We start from the raw sequence: 21058 nt of genomic DNA, 5'->3' as shown, positions 1-21058 counted from the left end.
AAGAGTAGGCATCCCAGAACAGATCCCCACTGGCCACTGACCTCCATGTAGAATATGATTCATTTACAACCACTCTTTGCCTTCTGTGGGCAAGCCAGTTTTGGATCCACAAAGCAGTGTTCCGTTTGATCTCATGCCTCCTTACTTTCTCAATAAGCCTTTCATGGGGTACCTTATCTTGCTGAAATCCATATACACTACATTAGCTGCTATACCTGAATCAATGTGTTTAGTCACATCTTCAAAAAATTCAATCAGGCTCGTAAGGCATGATCTGCCTTTCACAAAGCCATGCCAACTATTCCTAATCATATTATGCCTCTCCAAATGTTCATAAATCCTGCCTCTCAGGATCTTCTCCATCAGCTTGCCAACCACTGAAGTAAGACTCATTGGTCTATAATTTCCTGGGCTATCTCTATTCCCTTTCTTGAATAAGGGAACAACATCCACAACCCTCCAATCCTCTAGAACTTCTTTGATCAAAGAAGTTCAGCAATTCCCCCCCCCCTCCCCACCCACTTGCCTCCCACAGTAGTCTGGGGTACATCTCGTCCGGTCCCGGTGACTATTCCAACGTGATGCTTTCCAAAATCTCCAGCACATCCTCTTTCTTAATACCTACATGCTCAAGCTTTTCACTCCGCTGTAAGTCATCACTACAATCGCCAAGATACAGAGTTACAGAGAAAGTGCAGTGCAGGCAGACATTAAGACTGAGAGATTAAGAGTTCATTATTCTGCTCGGTTTATTTAATGTAGGGAAGATCCATTGTAACTGCAGGTTAGAAATTGTCCTTGAGCCTAATGGTACGTGCGCTCAGGCGTTCGATTCTTCTGCCGGATGAAACTGGTGGAACTGGCCAATTTGTGCCTCAACTGGAGAGGCTGATATTTCTTTTAAACTGTAAACTGTAATTTATATATATAACATTTTACATTCATGCCCAATGCATTTGGTACTGTTCACTTACTTTATTGTGGTATTCTTTGCCGCAGTTAGCTGTGGAGGCCAAACCACCATTCGGTGTAGTTATAGCAGAGGCTGATATTTTCGCGATTAGAAAGGATGTCAAAGGTTACGGGGAGCAGGCATGAGAATTGGGTTGACAGGGATGATAAATCAGCCCCGATGGAATGGCGAAGCAGGTTCGATGGGCCAAATGGCCCAATTCTGCTCCTATGTCTTATGGCCTTAAACAAATTCTCTCATGTGACCCCCCCCCCCCCCCCCTTCCTGGGGCGATACAGTATTTCGAGGAAATCCCCCAGCTGACTCGGCTCTGCGTGTCCAGCAGCGGAAGGAGCCACAGACTGCGGTCTTTCCCCACAGAGTAGAGTCTCTCCTTGGCTGCAGCGAGCTTCAGCCAGTCCAACCTGAACGTGTTTAAATCGGTGTTTCAGCACACGGGCCATGGTATGTCCGCATTAAGATGACCATCAGAAAGAAGGTCCTTCTTTAAAGAGATCAGTCGGTGGAACAACCTTTCAAAGGGAGCGTCCAAAGCACATATCCTGGAATGCTTTACGGAACAGGCGAAGGTCTCAGTGAGCGGAGATGAGACCTTCTTAACTGAGCGAATTAGATCGGTTGTTCACCGGATCTTGCTGTACAGTTACTCCCGAACCAACGACGCGGGTGGGACCACCGCGCCACTCAGTGGCCTTACCTGTATTGACCAACTTTTGTTTCCTGCAGCCGAAAGGTACTTATCATTCAATTATTGTATCCGTCAAATTTTGAAAGACATTTGGAATACCGTAGGATAGCGTTGAGATTAGCGCGGCATTATTACAGCTCGGGGTATCAGAGTTTGGGGCGTCCTCTGTAAGAAAGGCGTTCGTACGTTCTTCCTGTGAGTGCGTGTGTTTCCCCCCCACAGTCCAAAAAAAGCCTACCCGTTGGTAGGTTAATTGGTCATGGTAAATTGTCCCGGAATTAGGCCGGGATTAAATCGGGGGTTGCTGGGCAGCACAGCTCGAAGAGTCGGAAGGGCCTATTTCGTGATGTATCACTAACTAAATAAATAAAAAACTTGAAAATGACAAAAATGCACCAAAAAAAAAAACCCAAGATGGGATGAGCTGGGTGGGCACCAAGTTCAGCATTAACTGGTTAGGCAGAAGGACCTGTATCCATATGGATTCTGCTTTATGACACCTGACCCAGTATAAAATGCAGCTTGCCTCATATTCTCAGGTTGAGAGAATCACAAAATGTTATTTACACTTGTTGTTTATATGTCAATAAATGGGACATTTGTAGGTGCTTGGCAATTTTTTTATGTATTCAATATGTGCTCAACACACCTAAATTAGTTAGTTCTCAGTCAAAGTTAATCGTTTGTTCTGAAGATTGTTACTTGGGATTTGTTTACGGGAAACTTAACTTCTGTTTAAAGTGCTGCTGTATCTTGCATGAGTTTGTCTTACAAAGGTAGAAATTGCAGGCCATGGTTAAAATTTTCTTTAAGTAATCATACCAATCAATTGCCATGATAATAATCAGTTTTCAGATTTTATTTTCCACTTTGCCATCAAAGGATTCAATTCTACTTCATGCTTTAACCCGACAAGAGATCCATCGTCACCCCATGGCAGTACCTAATCATTTTTCGGGACAATGACTCAACCTATGCAATCTGCCCCTTAAATCTATTAGTAAGACAATGTTCTTTCAAGAGGATATGAAAAGGAACAATGCATTATTTGTTGGTGTGAATCAATTCACATTAATTGGCCAATCGGATTACACAGCCTTTGGTTTTGTCCCACATAAAGTTATACATCATGGAAAGAGGCTGTTCAGCCCACTTCATCTGTGCCAGCCATCTAAGCTAGTCCCATGTTTGTTCCTTATCTCTCTAAACCTTTTATATCTGTCCAATGGACTTTTGAAATTTGTTATTGGGTCTGACTTGACTACTTTCTTGGGCAGATAATTTTTGGGCCAGTCAAATCGGGAGTGAGAGAGGAGGTGACTCACATGTCAAGGAGAGAGATTGAAAAAGGAATGTGACCAGGCTTTCAGCATTCTTCCCATGGCCTAATCAAACTTTGATTCATTAGCAAGGGAAAATAAAAATAGGAAGAGTCAACTGGAGTGGCCAATTTTGGAGTGGAACAGGGCTAGAGAGGGGAGGCTTCAGCTCAGCAGGTTTGGGCAAGGTAAGTATCTGGTAGATTTCTTCTTCATCCTTCATTTTACATTTGATAGTGGACAGTTAGGGCAGTGAGAATGGCTCCAAGGGTTGTGTTGTGTTCTTTGTTTGAAATGAGGGAATTCTGGGAGATTTCCAGCCACCCAGAGAATCACTTCTGCACCAGGTGCACCAAGTAGCAGTACCTCAGAAAACGTGTAAAGGAACTGGTTCAATGTCCTTCAGTTCAGCTGGGAAATTTAAGCTATGATAGATAGGAGTTACAGGGTGGTAGTCACCTCTAAGTTGCAGGATGTCTGTCAGGAGTTAAAGGAAAGGGGCAACCAATACTGAGTAACCCTGTGCTTGTTCCCCTCAATAATAAGTATACAGTTTTGAATACTGTTGAGGGTGATGATTTACTGGGGTGGGGGCAGAGGGAGGGTAGGAAAAGGCAGGAGAGCCTGAAGAGAGAATTTAGGGAGCAAGGTAGAAAACTGAAAACCAGGGTCTCCAGGGTAGTAAACTTTGAATTACTACTGTGCCACATACCGGTGAGGTTAAGAATAGGATGAACTGGTGCAGGGTGGAGGGCTTCAGATGTCTGGATAATTGGGATATTTTCTGGGGAAGGTCTGACCTGCACAAAATGGACTGGTTACACTGAACCTGAGGGGGAACAATATCCTTTGCTAGAACTGTTTGGGAGAGTTTAGACTAATTTGGCAAGGGGATGGGAATTGTAGTAATAGGGCTGAAAGTGCCGCAGTTGGTATACAAGCAGAGGCAGTGTGTAGTGAGACTGTCAGGAAGGACAGGCAGATGACAGGGCACAATTGCAGTCAGTGGGATAGGTTGCAGTGTAACAGGGGGACAAAATCATAAAATATGATGAATACAGGACTGAAAGTGTTATATTTGAATGCATGCATTATATGGAATAAGAAAGGCTATCTTGAAGAGCAGTGAGAGATCGGCAAGTATGACTTGTGGGCATCACAGAGAAGTGGCAGAAAGAAGATTATCATTGGGAGCTTAAAAACCAAGGATACATATTGCAGCGAAAGGACAGGCAGGCAGGTAGGTAGAAGGGGAGACATTGGTAAAACATAAGTCAATCCCTAGAAAGAGGTGACATTGGATCAGAAGCTGTAGAGTTCTTGTGGTAAAGCTAAGAAACTACAAGGGTAAAAAGACCTTAAAAGGAGCTATTTACAGGCCTCAGAACAGTAGCCAACAGTAGCAATTACAACAGGTGATAGAAAAGGGCAATGTTACAAATGTCATGAGGGATTTCAATATGCAGATAGTTAGGGAAAATCAGGTCGGTGATGGATCCCAAGAAAGAGAATTTGGCAGAATATCAATGAGATGGCTTTTTAGAGCTGCTTGTGGTTGAGCCCACAAGGGTATCAGTTATTTCAGGTTGGGTGTTGAGTAATGAACTGGATTTCCTTAGGGAGCTTAAGGTAAAGGAACCCTGAGCAGATAATGATCATAATATGATAGAATTTACACTGCAATTTGAGAGGAAGAAGCTAAAGTTCAATGTTCAAAGTAAATTAATTATCAAAGTACATGTATGTCACCACATACAATCCTGAGATTCATCTTATTGCAGGCATACTCAATAAATCCATAATAAAATAATAGCCATAATAGAATCAATGAAAGACTGAATCAACTTGGGTATTCAACTATTGTGCGAAATACAACAAACTGTGCAAATTTAAAAAGAAAGAAATAATAATAATAAAAAATAAGCAATAAATATCAAGCACCTGTGATGAATAGTCCTTGAAATTGAGTCCACAGATTGTGGGAACATTTCAATAATATGGCAAATGAAGTTGAGTGAAGTTATCCCTTTTGATTTAAAGCCTGAAGGTTGAGGAATAACAACTGCTCCTGAACTTGGTGGTGTGTGTTCTGTGAGTCCGGTAGTTTCTCCCTGATGGTTGCAGTGAGAAGAGAGCATGTGGGGTTGCTGGGAGTCCCTGATGATGGCTGCTGCTTTCCTGTGACAATGTTTCATGTAAGTATACTCAATGGTGGGGATGGCTTCACTCATGATGGACTAGGCCATATACATTGCTGTTTGTAGGATTTTCCAATCAGGAGCATTGGTGTTTCCATACTGGACTGTGATGCCCAGGACAGGTCCTCCGAAATAATAACACCAAGGAATTTAAAGTTGCTGGCCCTCTCCACCTCTGATAGTCTGGTGAGATCTAGCTCATGGACCGCTGATTTCCTCCTCTTGAAGTCAAGCTGCTTCTTGTATGCTGGTTTGTCACCATTGATTCGGCCAGCAACAATGGTGTCAGCAAACTTGAATATGGAATTGGAGCAATGCTTAGCCACACAGTCATGTGTGAAGCAAATAGAGCAGGGGCTAACCACACAGCTTTGCAGTCCACCTGTGCTGAAGGAGACTGAGGTGGAGATGTCGCTGCTAATCCGACCTAACTGGGGTTTGCAAATGAGGAAATGAAGATCCAATTGCACAAGGGGAAACTGAGTTAAGTCAAGGTCTTGAAGCTTATTGATTATTTTTGAGGGGATGAAAGTATTTAATACTACGATGTAGTCGATAAAGAGCATCCTGATGTATACACCTTTGCTGCCCAGATATTCCAGGGTTGAGTGAAGAGCAAATGATAAGGCAACTGCTGAGGACCTGTTACTCTAGTAGGCAAATTCAATCTAAGTTAGTGGATCCAAGTTAGTTCTCAGACAGGAGTTAATATGTTTCTTCAAAAGACTTACAAAACACTTAATCACTGTGGATGTAGGTGCTATTGGATGATAATCATTGAGGCAGTTTACCATGTTCTTCTTAGGCAATGATATAATTGGTGCCTGCTTGAAGCAGGTGGGTACCTCAGACTGCTGAAGCAAGAGATTAAAGTTCTCAGTGAGCATTCTAGCTAGTTGATTAGCACTGGTCTTTTAATAGTCAGCCAGGTACTCTGTCTGGGCCACATGCTTTTTATGCTTCAATCTCGTGAAGGCTGCTCACACGTCAGATGTATCAATATTACAGTGGAGTAAAGGGAATTATAAGGGCATGAAAAAGGAGTTAGCAAAACTTGATTAGAATGAGACACCAGCAGGGATGAAGGCAAAGCAGTAATGGCTGGAGTTTCTGGGAGCAATTCAGAAGGCACAGGATAAATAAACCCCAAAGCAGAAGTATTCTAAAGGCAGGATGATGCAATCATTGCTGACAAAGTCAATGTAAAAACCAATGAGACAGCATATAATAAAGCAAAATTTAGTGGGAATTTTGAGGATTGAGAAGCTTAAAAAATAGAAGTCAACTAAAAACAACGTAAGGAAGGAAAAGATGAACATAAAGGTAAGCCAGCCAGTAATATCACAGAGGATGCCTAATTTTTTTTTCAGATATAAAAAGAGTAAAAGGGAAACAAGAATAGATACTGGACTGCTGGAAAATGACATGGGAGAGGTAGAGGTCAAGGAAGTGATGGATGAAATGAATAAGCACTTTGCATCAGTTTTCACCATGGAAGAAACTAGCAGTATGCTGGAAGTTTGAGAGTGTCAGGGGGCAGAAGTGAGTGCAGCGGCTTTTAATTGGGAGAAAGTGCTTGGGAAGCTGAAATGTCTGAATGTAGATAATTCACCTGGACCAGATGGACTACACTTCAGGGTTCTGAAAATGGTGGCTTCAGAGATTGTGGCAGTATTGGTAATGATCTTTCAAGAATCAATAGATTCTGGAATGGTTCCAGAGGACTGGAGAATCGCAAATATCACTCCAAGAAGCCAGGGAGGAAGAAAAAAAGGAAATTATAGGCTAGTTAGCCTGACCTCAGCAGTTGGGAAGACGTTGGGGACTATTGTTAAGGATGAGATTTCATGGTACTTGGAAGTACATGATAAAATTGCCAAAGACAGCATGGTTTCCTTAAGGGAAAATCTTGCCTGACAAATCTATTGGGATTCTTTGCAGAAATAACAAGCTAGATAGACAAAGAAGAATTGATGGATGTTGTTTACTTGGATTTTCAGAAGGCCTTTGACAAGGTGCCACACATGAGGCTGATAACATGTTAAGAGCCTTAGTATTACAGGAAGGATACTAGCAGCTATTGAGCATTGGCTGATTGGCAGGAGGTAAAGAGTGGGGGGAAAAGGGATCCTTTTCTGATTAGCTGCTGGTGAGTAGTGGTGTACGGCAGGGGTTGTTGTTGGGACTGCTTCTTTTGAAGTCATATGCCAATGATTTGGATGATGGAATTGATGGCTTTGTGGCCAAGTTTGCAGAATATATGAAGATAGGTGAAGGGGAAGTATTGAGGAAGCAAGGAGGCTACAGAAGGACTGAGATGGTTTAGGGGGAATGGGCAAAGAAGTGGCAGATGGAATACACAGTCAGCAAGTGTATGATCATACACTTTGGTGGAAGGAATAAAAGCATTGACCATTTTTTAAATGGGGAGAGAATTTTAAAAGTCCAAGTTGCAAAGGGACTTAGTGCAGGATTCCATAAAGGTTAACTTGCAGGCTAAGCTGATGGTGAGGATGGCAAATGCAATGTTAGCATTCATTCTCCAAGGCCTGGAATATAAAAGCAAGGATATAATGCTGAGGCTTTATAAGGCAGATGTAAGGCCTCACTTGGAGTATTGTGAACAGTTTTGGGCCCCTTATCTAAGAAAAGATGTGCTGACATTGGAGAGGGTTCAGCGGAAGATCACAAAAATGATTCCAGGAATGAAAGGCTTATTATATGAGGAGCACTTGATGGCTCTGGATCTGTACTGACTGGAATTTAGAAGAGTGAGGGGAAATCTCATTGAAACCTTTTGAATGTTGAAAGCCTTAGACAGAGTGGATGTGGAGAGGATGTTTCCTATATTGGGGGTGTCTAAGACTAGGGGGCACAGCCTCAGAATAGAGAGATGTTCACCTTGAATGGAGGTGAGGAAGAATTTCTTTATCAAAGTGGTGATGTATTTGTGGAATTCATTGCCACAGGTGGCCGTGGAGGCAAGGTCACTGGATGTATTTAAGACAGAGGTTGATAGGTTCTTCATTAGTCAGGGTTTGAAAAGTTATGGGGAGAAGACAGAAGAATGTGGCTAAGTGGGAGATGGATCAACCATGATGCAATGGCAGAGCAGACTCGATGGGCCAAACAGCCTCATTCTGCTCCTCTGTCTAATGTCCTTATATACCCGTGAAGAATTTGCCCCTTAGGTTTTGATTAAATCTCTCCGCTCTCACTTAAACCTGTATCCTCTCGTCCTAGATTCTCCAATCCTGGGTAAATACATCTCTGCCCCTTGGGATTTTATACACCCCCAATGAATTTAGAATTTATTTAAATCTTACATCTATCCCACAATATGAGAGAGTAAAAATCCTTGCGTTATGACTCCGTTGCAATGTATAGACATGCGAATTTAAAAGTCTAATGGTTTGTAGAAAAAAGCTGTCCCATGGCCTTGTGGTCTTGGCTTTAATTCTGCGGTACCATTTGCCAGACAGTAGCAGCTTGAACAGTTTTTGGTTGGGGTGACTGGTGTCCCCGATAATCTTTCAGTCCTTCTTTCTGCACCTACTGCTAAAAACATCCTCAGTGGAGGGAAGTTCACATCCACAGACACACTGGGCTGCCCATACCACACTCTGCAACATCCAGCAATCAAGGTTAGTGCATTTCCCGTACTGGGCAGTGATGCAGCCAGTTCCCAATGCTCCCAATGGTGCCCCTCTAGAAGGTCTTGAGGATTTGGGGGGGCCTATGCCGAACTTCTTCAGTCGCCTAAGGTGGAAGAGGCGCTGTTGCGCTTTTTTTTGCCACAAAGACAATGCGTACGGTCCAGGTGAGATCATCAATGATGTGTATACCAAGGAACTTTAAACTATTCACCCTCTCAACTTCAGACCCATTGATGCTGTTTGGGGCTAGCCTCTCTCCATTCCTCCTATAATCGACAATCAGCTCTTTTGTTTTTTAGATTGAGCCAGCCTAACCACCATCTCCCCACCCATCACTCAGGCCCTCCAGTTGTTAAAACATTCTTGTAAATCTTCTTTCCAGCTTAGCACATTTATTGTGTCATAGAGTCATAGATCAGTACAGCACAACATCAAGGCTTTTGGCTTATCTAGTCTGTTATTCTAACTAGTTCCATCAACCTACAACTTCACCTGGACCATAGCCTTTCATATCCCTCCCATTTATGTACCTATCTAAATTTCTCTTAAATATTGAAATCAAACCCACCTCTAACAGTTCCACTGGCAGCTCATTCCACACTCTCACCACCTTCTGAGTGAAATAGATCACCCCCTTGAATATTTTACCTTTCACCCTTTACCCATGACCTCTAGTCTCACCCAACCTCAGTTAAAAAAAAAGCCTGCTTACATTTACCCTATCTATACTCGTCATAATTTTGTAAACCTCAAATCTCTATTCATTCTCCAAACATCCATGGAATTTGAACTTGTTCGTAGATGATTCAATCAGCAGTAGAAGTCAATGGAAAACAATCTGTTTATTCTACTTGGTTGACTTGCAGTAATCAAATAGCTGCTTGCATGGTATGATGGCAATTATCAGCTAATTATATGGTAGCTTTGATGACACCTGCTATCCTATCACTGAGATTGTTTAGAGCTGAGGAGCGCTGGAGAGAATGAGAGCAATCCAGGCAGCTTCAGAATCAAAACCACACCTGTAGTTTTGACACTACAGATAGAGTGTCACTATTAGGCCGCACATGTGCATTCTCAACTTCTTAGTGGCAATATGACAAATTCTAACACAATTGACTCTCCATACACACTAGAATTTCATAGAGGTCTATGTCATTTATATTAATGATCTGGGTGAAAATGTAGTTAACTGGAGAAGCAAATTTGCTTATGACACCAAGATTGGGGGGTGTACTGGACAGCAAGGAGGAATATCACAGTTTGCGGAGGGATCTGGAACTGTTGGAGAAATGGGCCTGAACGTGGCAGATGCAATTTAATGCAGAGAAGTGTGAGGTGTTGCAATTTGATAGGACCAACCAGGTTAGGTCTTAATTAGTTGATGGTAAGGCACTGAGGAGAGTGATAGAACAAAAGGACCTTGGAATACAGATAGACATACTTTATTGATCCCGAGGGAAATTGTGTTTCATTACAGTCGCGCCAACTAAGAATAGTATAGAAATATAGCAATATAATCCATAAATAATTAAATAATAATAAGTAAATTATGCCAAGTGGAAATAAGTCCAGGACCAGCCTATTGGCTCAGGGTGTCTGACACTCCAAGGGAGGAGTTGTAAAGTTTGATGGCCACAGGCAGGAATGACTTCCTATGATGCTCAGTGTTGCATCTCGGTGGAATGGGTGGAATACAGGGTACATCATTTGTTACAAATGTCAACATAGCTAGATATGGCCGTAAAGAGAGCTTTTGGCACACTGGCCTTCATAAATCAATGCATTCAGTACAAGAGATGGGATGTTATGATGAAGTTGTATAAGATGTTGGAGAAGTCTAATTTGGAGTATTGTGTACAGTTTTGGTCACCTACCTACAGGAAAAAATGTAAATAAGACTGAAAGAGCACAGGGAAAACTTACAAGGATGTTGTCAGGTCTAAAGGACCTGAGTTATAAGGAAAAATTTAAAAGATTAGGACATCATTCCTTAGAATGTAGAAAATTGAAAGGATTCTTTATAGAGGAATCAAAGTTATGAGTATAGATAGGGTAAATATAAAAGAGGGTTTTTCCCACTGAGGTTGGGTTGGACTACAACCAGAGGTCATGGGTGAAGGCTGTAAGGTGAAAAGTTTAAAGGGAAGATGAAGGGGAACTTCTTCACTCAGAGAGTGGTGAGTGTATGGAATGGGTTGCCAGACAAGTAGTGCATGTGAGCTCAATTTCAATATTTAAGCCAAGTTTGGGAAAGTGCATGGATAGTAGGGATATGGAGGGCTATGATCCTGATGTAGGTCAATGGGAGGAGGCAGTGTAAATGGGTCGGCATGGACTAGATGGGTCAAAGGCCATGTTTATGTGTTGTACTTTTCTATGACTGGAATATAAAAAGAAGGATATAATGCTGAGGCTCTATAAGGAATTGGCCAGACCACATTTGAATATTGTGTACAGCTTTGGGCCCCATATCTAAGAAAGTTTGTGCTGGCATTGGAGGGGTTAAGAAGATGTTAATGAGAATGATCCTAGGAATGAAGGAGTTAACGTATGAGGAACATTTGATAGCTCTGGACCTGTACTTACTGGAGTTTAGAAGAATGGAGGATGGTAGGTGTGGAATCTCATTGAAACCTATGGAATATCGAAAGGCCTTGATAGAATGGATGTGGAGAGGATGTTTTCTCTAGTGGGGAAATCTAAGACCAGAGGACATAGCCCCTTAAAATATGTCACTTTAGAAAAAAGATGAAGAGGAATTTTTTGAAGAAGTTACGAGGAATGTTGACGAGGGTAAGGCAGTGGATGTAGTCTATATGGACTTCAGCAAGGCCTTTGACAAAGTTTCACATGGAAGGTTAGTTAAGAAGGTTCAGTCGTTAGGTATTAATGCTGGAGTAATAAAATGGATTCAACAGTGGCTAGATGGGAGATGCCAGAGAGTAGTGGTGGATAATTGTTTATCGGGATGGATGCCGGTGACTAGCGGGGTGCCTCAGGGATCTGTTTTGGGCCCAATGTAGATTGTAATATACATAAATGATCTGGATGATGGGGTAGTAAATTGGATTAGTAAGTATGCCGATGATACTAAGGTAGGAGGTGTTGTGGATAATGAGGTGGGTTTTCAAAGCTTGCAGGGAGATTTATGCCAGTTAGAAGAATGGGCTGAACATTGGCAGATGGAGTTTAATGCTGAGAAGTGTGAAGTTCTACATTTTGGCAGGAATAATCCAAATATAACATACAGGGTAAATGGTAGGGCAATGAGGAATGCAGTGGAACAGAGAGATCTAGGAATAACAGTGCATAGTTCCCTGAAGGTGGAGTCTCATGTAGATAGGGTGGTGAAGAAGGCTTTTGGAACGCTGGCCTTTATAAATCAGAGCATTGAGTACAGACGTTGGGATGTAATGTTAAAATTGTACAAGGCATTGGTAAGGCCAAATTTGGAATATTGTGTACAGTTCTGGTCACCGAATTATAGGAAACATATCAATAAATTAGAGAGAGTGCAGAGACGATTTACTCGGATGTTACCTGGGTTTCAGCATTTAAGTTACAGAGAAAGGTTGAACAAGTTAGGTCTCTATTCATTGGAGCGTAGAAGGTTGAGGGGGGATTTGATCGAGGTATTTAAAATTTTGAGAGGGATAGATAGAGTTGACGTGAATAGGCTGTTTCCATTGAGAGTAGGGGTGATTCAAACGAGAGGACATGATTTGAGAGTTAGGGGGCAAAAGTTTAAGGGAAACACGAGGGGGTATTTCTTTACTCAGAGAGTGATAGCTGTGTGGAATGAGCTTCCTGTAGAAGTAGTAGAGGCCAGTTCAGTTGTGTCATTTAAGGTAAAATTGGATAGGTATATGGACAGGAAAGGAGTGGAGGGTTATGGGCTGAGTGCGGGTAGGTGGGACTAGGTGAGATTAAGAGTTCGGCACAGACTAGGAGGGCCAAGATGGCCTGTTTCCATGCTGTGATTGTTATATGGTTATATGGAATATCTTTAGCCTGAGGGTGGTGAATCTGTGGAATTCATTGCCACAGGCAGCTGAGGAGGCAAGTTATTGGGTATTTTTAAACTGGAGGTTGATGATTCTAGAATAGTCAGGGCATGAAAGGTTATGGGGAGAACCCAGGAGAATGGTGTCGAGAGGGAAAATAAATCAGTGATGCTGTCATGATGGAGCAGAATGGCCTAATTCTGCTCCTATGTCTTATAGCCTTAAATGATCAGGTACCATCTAATTGAAAAAGTTTCAGTGATGTAATACTAAAGGTAAAAGTGTCAACCCTCCATGATCCAGTCTAACTCCAACTGGCAATGTTAGTATGACTCTGATTTGCAGAAAGGGGGCTGCTTGTTGGATCGAAATGCCAAAGGAATCAATTCTGGCGTGGAAGAACTTTGGCCCAATTGTTATGGAAATCTCCCTAATTCAACAAAACCTACTGTACAGCATTCTTGGGTTGTCATGGTAGCATAGCGTTAGCACAAAACTATTACGATTCGAGGCGTTGGAGTTCGGACTTCAGTGTCCTCTGCAGGAAGTTTCAACATTCCTCCCTTTGTGTGTGTGGGCTTCCTCCTGGTATTCCATTTTCTCTCCACAGTCCAAAGACATACTGTTTAGTAGGTTGATTAGCCATTTAAGTTGTACTGTGGCGACCCACTTCCTAGCGCACTTGAACCGGCTCACAAATAGCCAGCGCGCCGGCACAAAGGCCAGTCCCAAAAGGGCGCCAGGTCTGCTTCACCAACAAAGGGAAAAGCCTGCGCGGGATTGTGAGTACGTGCCCCCTACAGCATCCGCGCCCAGGGAGGGCGGGATCAGGGAGGCTTTAAAGCAAGGCAGTGAAGTTTGAATAAAATCTTCTTTAACTGCAGTTTACCGACTCCGTGTCGTTATTTTAGCGCTGCGTGTAGCACACCGCTACAGTACTGTGATTAGTTTTGGGTTAAATAGGTGGATTGTTGGGTGGCAGCTCGAAGGGCCTGTTCTGTGCTGTAATAAAATAAATAAATGTTACGAGAAACAGATTCATTTTAGCTCTTTATTACTACATCGCTGCCATTACATTGCATTGCTTGTATTAAACTTTACATTGTCCAATGTTAATAAATACATGAACAATTAAGAAAGATGCTTCGAGCTGCGCAAAGCAGCAATATCTCCAGTCTTTACAAGACGGTAAAGTCAGCAACTCTCAATATGTTGTGGATTATTTACATGATCCAGGTAATTTATCAATGTCCCATCGAGTTTTTTAGGGATGGAAAGATTACCAAGAGTTCACAGAGTTATTTAAAGAATATAGAGAAAATTTACAAATATGATGCCAGGACTTGAGGACCTGAGTAATAGCGAAAAGTTGAATAGGTTAGGATATCATTCCCTGGTGTGTAGGAGAACGAGGGGAGATTTGATAGAGGCATACAAAATTATGAGGGGTATTGATAGGGTAAATGCAAACAGGCTTTTTCCACTTTGACTGAGTGAGGCTAGAACTGGAGGTCATGGGACAAGGGTGAAAGATGAAATGTTTAAGGGAAATATGAGGGGGAACCTTTACTCAGAGGGTGTTGACAGTGTGGAATGAACTGCCAGCACAAGTGGTGGATATGAGTTTGATTTCAACATTAAAAGAAGATTGGATGGGAGGAATATACAGATTGATGGGACTACGCTGATTCTGAGTTTGGCATGGACTAGATAGGACAAAAGGTCAGCTTCTGTGCTGTCATGTCCTATGACATATAGAGCACACAGCTGCAAATGCATCCAATACTGCACACATCGATGTTCCCTGAGTAAAAAACTTTTTTGCTTTTGGTAGGGAATGTTGTAAAGAGAACTATGCATTGAAATATGCTCTGCTGTAAAATCAAGGAAGGATCGATCATCATTACTAACTCTAGATTGTGATAGTTTTGCTTCCCCTGTTTTACATAGTTCAATGCTTTAAAAGGACAGTTTTATACATATGTACTAGTCCGGTACAGAATAATCAAGAGAAGTTGGGGAAAGGTGAATCAGTTTTTTTCTCCCAACCTGTTCCATTAACAGTGAAACTGAATCGCATTTCCACCTTCAAGGTCATCTGTTATAGTTTTGAGTTATTTATCACATATTATTAATAACATTTTGTTCATCAGAATATCAGAGATGCTTCTTTCTGTCAGTTAGAAAAGTTCAGACGTGGAGATATTTTCATTGTCACCTGAAAGTGGCCAGTCGCACACCACATAGGTGAACAATATGACTGAAGTCCGAGGGTTTGCCTCTACTTGCATGCTGAGGCCTTACCTGGCACTGTGTGCAGTCGGTTGTAGGGACAGTGCCATAGGAAAATATGCAGGCTATCTACAAACATTGTCTAGCACACAGAGGCACAAATATTATAATGCTCTCACATGTGCTAACATTTGCTTTTCATACCCTCTGGTACATCATCCTCTGCTGTACAGAGCTTCATCTATCTCAGGGTTCCACAGCTTGCTTGTACATTTACAACAATACTGGTCACACTTCCTTTTGATCTTGTGACAACTCCTTTCATGTTCAATAGCACAAGCAGTACTGTGAAAAAGTCATAGGGTGCCTGAGACTTTTGTACAGTACTGTATTTGTCAATGTGGAGCAGAGAGTGAGTTTGTAAATCTGACAGGAGCAAAGAATGTTGGGAATGGTGAGGGAACAGCGCCATAGGAGGTCTGTGGGACAGGTGGCAGAGAAGGAGTGCCAGGGCAGAGGTTAGAACGGGTGCAGACACATCCAGCTCTGAGACACTAGGCAAGGTCATCTGATTCCAAACAACTGATTTATTGATCATTACAGAATGTCTCTCTGGTGCTTCCTGCTTTCCCCACCACTCCCCTCAACTTTTCCCAACCGTAATTCACTTTTCGCTATCCCATTCCCATTCACCAACAGAGGCTTATATTAGAATCAGGTTTATCAACACTCACGTAGGTCATGAATTTTTTAAAAATTTGAGGCAGCAGTACAGTGCAATACATAAAATTACTACAGAACTGAACATCTATTTGTAGAAAAGTAATAATGTCCACTTTTCAACAAAACTCACCATACTGAGAAAACAAATGGTGGGTGAATAACAAACAGTGCCAGAGAATTTGAGGACAGATTTAAGTTCAGACATGAAGTTACTACCTAAGCTCTGAATTGTGAAGGATATATTTTTTCAATCACTGGCTTGTACTGAACTAGCAGTGGTGCTGTAGCACATTACATGTTAGCTGTAGTAATGGCCTTGCCTACCACCTGGAGCCTCACTGACCACCACTGCAACAGTTCTCTTTGTGCAGGGTGAACTCTGATCTGGAGTTAACCAGAAACGGTTTCGCTCTGATTAAGGCAACACCATTTGGTTAGATGTTAACTTGCTGGGATCTAAAGCTCACTTTCAATGATTATCTAAGTTGACTATTGAGACAACACACACAAAATGCTGGTGGAATGCAGCAGGCCAGGCAGCATCTATAGGGAGAAGCACTGTCCATGTTTCGGGCTGAGACCCTTCGTCAGGAACAACTTAGAGGAAAGATAATAAGAAATTTGAAAGTAGGTGGGGCAGGGGAAAATGCAAAATGATAGAAGACCAGAGGGGGTGGGGTGGAGCTGAGAGCCGGAAAGGTGATTGGCAAAAGGGATACAGAGCTGGAGAAGGGAAAGGATCATGGGACAGGAGGCTTGCAAACTGTCTGGGATACAAACAGCTGACAGGAACAAAGTGTTGCCTCAACCTGGGGAGGACCTGTACATGAAGGGAAACTGGAAAATAGTAGCAGTGCGATTACTTGAGCTGAGTGTGATGCTCTGCTAAGGGGTTGTCCATTGGTGAGTTCTCAGGTGACTGTAGAGGCCGATCCAGGATCCGCATATTCTGGTGCAGTGTGGGCAAGAGGAGGCAGTGGCTGTGGTTAGACAATTGACAACAGACACAGAGTAGAATTGGCAGATGTTTTCCATTAAATTCTGATGTGACTGGGGAGAACATGTTGGCTGGAAAGCCCTTATTATTAGCAAAGTGGAAAAATAGAGATGTCAGAACAATCAAAATTGGGTTTGAATAAACTCTTCTCGGGCTTCCAGCTGGGTAACAGATATTGATTTTAACCTACGCTTCGATGACAAACTCTGCCATCTTCAGCAGAGGTGAAGCTGGCATCCCTGATGAAGATAGCAGAGTTTGTTATTGAAACATTGATTAAAATCAATATCTGGAAGCCCAAGAAAGTTTATTTGTCATATACCTTAAGAAAGCACTAGATCCTAATAATGGGTGCCATATTGGTATGGCTCTAATGGCTTGTAGGAACTACAGTAGGATTGTATGTAATTTATCCCATTGTGTTCCACACAGACATTGCTTATTCAAGTAATGATTAATGCAAAACTTTGACACCCACAAGCAATAGCTACACAGAACAGTAGAGCACAGGAATAGGCTCTTCGGCCCACAATGTCTGTGCTAACCACAATGTCAAATTAAACTAAATTCCTTCTCTCTATACATGATCCAAATCCCTGCATGATATCAGTTTAAAATCCTCCTAAACAGCACTATCGTTTCTGGTTCCACTATTGCCCCTGGTAGCCTGTTCGAAGCACTTATTATTCTGTGTAAATATAAACGTGCCCTGTCCATCTCCCTGAAACCTTCCCTCTCCCATCATGGAGGGCTATGCAGTACAGTATTTCTAGGCGATTTCTAGAGCTGGTTACATGATTGGCACAACACTGTGGGCCAAAGGGCCTGTAATGTGCTGTAGATTTCTATGGTCTATGTTAACTGTATGTCCTCTACCCTGGGAAAGAGATTCTGTCTACCCCATCTAAACCTCTCATAATTTTATAATTCTCTATCAGGTCTGAACTCTGCCTCTGGAACACACACTCAAGTTTGACTGATCTATCTTTATAGCTCATGCCCTCTAATCCAGGCAGCATCCTGGTGAACCTCTTCAGCACGCTCCACATCATTGAACACAATATTCTAATGTTGGTAACATCTGTATGTAACTAAGGCTTCCCTTGAATATGTAATATATAAAAGCATTGCTGAACGATACCGACAACACTGCCACATCTACAAGTTTTCCAGCCAGCAGACTGGCCGGAAAGGACAATCACGGATTTGTATTGCCACTTGCTGGTGCCGTACTCTGGGCTTTTGTCAGCAATGAACACAGCATTGTAGAGAGTACACAGCATCAACTGTTTCATTGTGATTGGTAAAACAATAACTAAAGGATGAAGATCGGAACGGATTGTCAAGGTATTTTGAATGAAGGCCATTAAATGGAGTGGTTGCAGAAAGGATCAAAACATACAAGCCATAATGTCTGAGCCAGCTGTCTATGATGAGCCTTAAACTGGGAAATGAGTAAATAGTGATTAAAATAAATCTGAGTATCAAAGTTTCTAAGTATTTTTGACCCATGAAAATGTCCAGTACAAATGCCTGTTTACGCTGCAAAATTCTACACTGCAGAACAGTACCTCTTTTTGATTTGGTAGAGGAAGTAGTTCAGCAGACTTGCAAGAGATATTGTAAAATAACAGGAAGGATATAGGATTTTTCCCATGAAACTGTTAGGCTTTTGTTGTGCAACAAGTCTTCTACTGTGGTGAACATGAATTGAAGAATAGCCTTACTTTAAGCAGTAGAGGATTCTGCTGTTTTAGTTCCCTATCCTGGTTCTTTGAATAGCCCCTCCCCCCAATTTGTTCACTCTCCTGTTCTTCAGAAGCCTTGTCAAAATGGCCTAATTCTGCTCCTGCATGTGTGGTTGTCTTATGGTCTAAAATCTACATTCAGTCACCAACCCCGAGCCTTTGCTTGTGACCGCCTGATTCCTGGGTGGTAGTGGGAAGGTCTACTTACATTAAGTGTATTGCAACAGTTGCACACGATGTTCATCTTAACATTGCCATTTTTTTTTGTGATGGGAGGAGAAGGGAAAAAGCGGCTTGTTTTATTGCAACACATACAAAATGCTGGAGAAAATCGGCTGAAGTGTCTCCCCCTGACACGTCAACTGTACTCTTTTCCATAGATACTGCCTGGCCTGTAAATCCTCCAGCATTTTGTGGGTGTTACTTGGATTTCCAGCATCTGCAGATTATCTCGTTTTGTTTTACTGCAGTTGTTTTTTGTTTTGTTCCTGTTGTTGCTTGTGTAGTTCTACTGAACATGGTGGGCATGCTATGTAGGCACCGGAATCTGGGGTGGCATTGCAGGCTGCCCCCACCACATCCTTGGGTCATGTTGGCCGTCAATGCAAATGACACATTTCTCTGTATGTCTCAGTGTACAAGTGATAAACAAATGAATCTGAACTACTGACGTATAACATTTCTAAATCTACAAAGTTGGGGAACAAATGTAATGACAAGATTTACGAACAGCAAGCTAACCAGGTAACCAAACAGTAGCAAGTCAATCACCATGTTGCTATTAAAACAAATGAACATCAATGCACCAATTTGGACCTTTGAGATTCTTGTAACGTTTTCTTCTCTTGCCTTCCAATCAACATTTGCCATTTTTCCCACCACACACAACTTAACTGTAGGTTTCTACCTCTTCCTCTCCAGAAACTCTGCTCCTTTCTCAAACCTCAGCCACGGATGTTTGATTCATCATTCACTTCTGTTATGAAGGAACTGTTACAATTGGACACCTCCAGAAAGCTGGGCCCATGCTTCCTTTCCCCCAGCTGAAACGTACAGGTGGGGATGAAATAATGCATCACCCAGCCACATCGCTTATGTCAGGAAACTTCATACCCAGATTGAAACTTCTCAGGAGGCTAAGACATAGGAGCACAATTTGGCCATTCAGCCCATCAAGTCTGCTCAGCCATTTGATCAAGGCTGTTTTATTATCCCTCTCAACCCAGTTCTCCTGCCTTCTCCTCATAACTTTTGACATACTGACTATTCAAAAACCTTTCAATCTCCACTTTAAATATACCTAATGACTTGCCCTCCACAGCCACCCGTGGTAATGAATTCCAGATTCTGGCTAAAGAAATTCCTCCTCATTTCTGTTATAAATGGATGACTCCTTCCCACCCTATGTCCTATTAAAATGCTAGTCAGTTTCTCAGTTCCTTCACCTCTGTTGCATCTCCTCCATCTCCTGAACATCCACACTCACCCCATCTTCCCAGCTTCTTAACAGTGATAATTCCATAATTCCTTGTCCCCGTGATGGTCCGAAACTAACACATCAGCCTCCACAACTTCTGCCATCTCCAAAGGGATCCTACCACTACACATACCTTTACCTCCATGCCCCACTCTGCTGAGGAATCACACCCTCCACAATTATCTTGTCCATTTGTCCCCCCCTTCCTTCCTGGAACTTATCCTTGCAAGTGGCCTAAGTGCTACACCTGCCCATTCACCTCCAATCAGGGCTCCAAACTGTCCTTCCAGGTAAGGCAACATTTCATCTGTAAATCTGTTGTGTCCAGTGCGCACAATGCGGCCTCCTCTATATTGGTGAGACCTGTCGTGAATTGGGAGAACTGCTTCTTTGAGCATCTCTGCTTCACCCCACTAAAAGTGGAACTTCTCTGTGACCAAACATTTCAATTCTGATTCCCATTCATGACTGGGCGTTGGTCAATGGCTGCCTCTTGTGCCATGAGGGAGCTACTGTTGGGGCAGAGGAGCAACACCTTATATTCCATCTGGGTAGCCTCCAACCAGATGGCATGAATATCGATTTCCTCTTCCAATAAAACAAAACTTCCCTTTCCCCTCTCCTTCCTTCTCCTTCTGGTCCCTACTGTAGCCTTCTACCTCTTCTAACCTATCTATCACTTCTCCCTGGATCCTGTCCTCCTACCCTTTCTCCTATGGTCCACTCTCCTGATTCCTTCTCCAGCCCTTTACCTTTCCCACCCACCTGGCTTCACCTATCATTTTCTAGCTAGCCTCCTCCCTCACCCCCCTCCACCCTTTTATTCTTGTGTCTTCCTCCTTTCTCTTCAGTCCTGAAGAAGGTTCTCGGACCAAAAAAATGAACTGTTTACTCATTCCATAGAAGCAGCCTGACCTGCAGAGTTCCTCCAGCATTTTGTACTTGTAACTTCAGATGCAGATTAAGAAAAAGATCTACCAGTTATGAGTTTGCAACACCAGAGAGGTAGATTCTACATTGACTCAGTGGGTCAACTAATG

General features: G+C 42.5%; 1 protein-coding gene across 1 annotated transcript in view; it reads left to right on the top strand.

The window, feature by feature from the left end:
• Nucleotides 1–768: 768 nt before the first annotated feature.
• The window catches only part of LOC132400740 (myomesin-2-like), a 43910-nt gene continuing 23620 nt past the window's right edge, over nt 769–21058 (top strand). Inside the window, exons 1-2 of the mRNA XM_059982039.1 lie at nt 769–1706; nt 5021–5175. The gene's annotated coding sequence lies outside the window, so the exon portion shown is untranslated. The remainder of the gene's footprint in view (nt 1707–5020; nt 5176–21058) is intronic.

The sequence above is a fragment of the Hypanus sabinus genome, chromosome 10 (genome assembly GCF_030144855.1).
Source record: "Hypanus sabinus isolate sHypSab1 chromosome 10, sHypSab1.hap1, whole genome shotgun sequence".
In the NCBI taxonomy this organism is placed as follows: Eukaryota; Metazoa; Chordata; class Chondrichthyes; order Myliobatiformes; family Dasyatidae; genus Hypanus; species Hypanus sabinus.
The sequence above is the reverse complement of the archived record's forward strand: the minus strand, read 5'-3'. Positions and strand labels throughout refer to the sequence as shown.